Raw genomic sequence first — 2,514 nt, forward strand, 5'->3', positions numbered from 1 at the left:
TGTTGGTGGGATTGCAGACTGGTACAACCATTCTGGAAATCAGTCTGGAGGTTCCTCAGAAAATTGGGCATAGTACTACCTGAGGACACAGCTTTACCACTCCTGGGCATATACCCAAAAGATGCTCCAACATAAAACAATGACACATGCTCCACTATGCTCATACCAGCCTTATTTATAATAGCCAGAAGCTGGAAAGAATCCAGATTTCCTTTAACAGTGGAATGGATACATAAAATGTGGTACATCTACACAATGGAGTATTATTTTAAACTATGACTACATGAAATTTTTAGGCAAATGGATATAACTAGAAATTATCATCCTGAGTGAGGTAACCTGGTCACAAAAGAACACAAATGGTATGCACTCACTGATAAGTGGATATTAGCCCAAAAGCTTGGAATACCTAAGAAAAAATTCATAGATCATATCAAACCCAAGAAGAAGGAAGACCAAAATGTAGATGCTTCATTCTTTCTTAGAAGGGAGAACAAATTACTAATGGGAAGAAATACAGGGACAAAGAGTGGAGCAGGGTCTGAAGAAAAGGTGATCCAGAGACTGCCAAACCTGGGGATCCATCCCTTATGGAGCCACCAAACCCAGACACTATTGCTGATGCCAAGAAGTGCTTGCTGACAGGAGCCAGATATGGGTGTCTCCTGGGAGCTTCTGCCAGAGCCTTACTGATATAGATGAGGATGGTTGCAGCTACCATTGGTCTGAACAAGAGGACCCCAATGAAGGAGTTAGACAAAAGACTGAAGAAGCTGAAGGGGTTTGCTACACCATAGGAAGAACAACAATATCAACTAACCAAACCCCACCAGAGCTCCCAGGGAATAAACCTCCATGAGTACACATGGAGGGACCCATGACTCCAGTCACCTATGTAGCAGAGGATGGCATTGTCCAGCATCAATGGGAGGAAAAGCCCTTGGTCCTATGAAGGCTTGTTTCCTCAGTGTAGGGGAATGCCAGAGCATTAAGGTTGGAGTGGGTGGGGGGGAATGGGAGTGTCCATATAGAAGCAGGGGGCGGGGGGGAGAAGGTATAGGAGAGGGGGGAAAAGTGGATAACATTTGAAATGTAAATACATAAAATATTCAAGAAAAATGAATTAAAAAATGTTACACATCAGCTAACATCACATCGAAATACAAAAAGTGAAGCCTGCTCTGACTAGAAGAAATGGGTAGAAGTATAATATTAAATGGAAGCCTTAATACATCTCTTTCTTTTTTTGACAGGGTGATAGAAAATATAAATCACAGTTCACACCATTCAGTTAAACAACATGCTTATTATCAACACTAATAAAACCCCAACCCAAAGCTAAGAAGACCATGCAGATATTCAATTATGAAAAAGTGAAATATACAGTATACTTTGATTACAAAAAACTCATTATTAGATTAAGGAGAAAACTACCACTGCAATTATTTAAATATTAGAAATCAGAAGGAATAATACATATGAAGTTACACTGTTATTGCGATTGTGCTCTTCGAGTTTCCGCGATATTTTCCCCAATCTTCCATCCACCCCAGCAGAAGTGAAAAATGTTGGAACTGTATATGGCCTTGATTCTATCAATGTATGTAACATTCGAGGACTGTAAGGAGAAGATTGGTAAGTTACTGAGTGCCGCTCTTAAAGCCATATTAGGAACAAGTCCTTTCTGAGCTCATTGGAGCATTTGTATTGAGACAATCATTTGTTTTCTGTTCAGATCCGTTCTTGAGGGAGATGAGGCTCTGAATATCCCAAATGTTATAGTAATCTTGGAGATTATTAAAGACTGGTATCAGGGTTTTGTTGATGCCTATTAGAGGAAAAAAGAAAAACTATTTCCTCCTAGCCAAATGAATGAACTATATATACCCTGGGGTCCGGACAGAGTCATGACATTTTGATTGGCTCCAAAACTTACAACATCACATACTGTTGTTCCTCTTTTAAGAGTTAATCCAGTTGAACCTGTCAATCATCTGGTCTAGAGACCACCATTCAGGAAGACTGATTCACTTAAAATGCTAAGAAAATGGGCGGAAAAATTGTTTCCTTAGTAAGACAATGTACTTATCTTTTCCAGACACCTCTTTCTCATGCAAGTCATTCAGCACTGTGGCATGCCTGATGTTTGGAACTACTCAGAAAATGGTAATTTTCCCCTTTTCTTCTCTCTTATCCTTTTCATTCAGATACTGGCCAAAGCCTGAGATTGTCAAAGTCCAGACATGCTTTCCAGGAGACTCTGGCCTTTTTCACTCTTTTGGTGAAACTTCCCCTTCCCTTCTGCCATGCAATTGCCTGCCTGTCTTGTCTTGTGGCTTTTGCCTGACCTCCTTTACAAACCTGCCTGTTTTCTTAAAGCCATGATTTACTGTCTTTCTCCTCCCCATCTCTGTGTCCTAGCAATAGCTGAGATTTACAGCTGGCCTGGCCTGTTTTTCTTTCCTATTGTAATAAAATTGTCTTCAAGCTTCTTTCAGAATTTGTCTCTAAATT

Source organism: Rattus norvegicus, chromosome 9 (assembly GCF_036323735.1).
Source record: "Rattus norvegicus strain BN/NHsdMcwi chromosome 9, GRCr8, whole genome shotgun sequence".
NCBI lineage: Eukaryota > Metazoa > Chordata > Mammalia > Rodentia > Muridae > Rattus > Rattus norvegicus.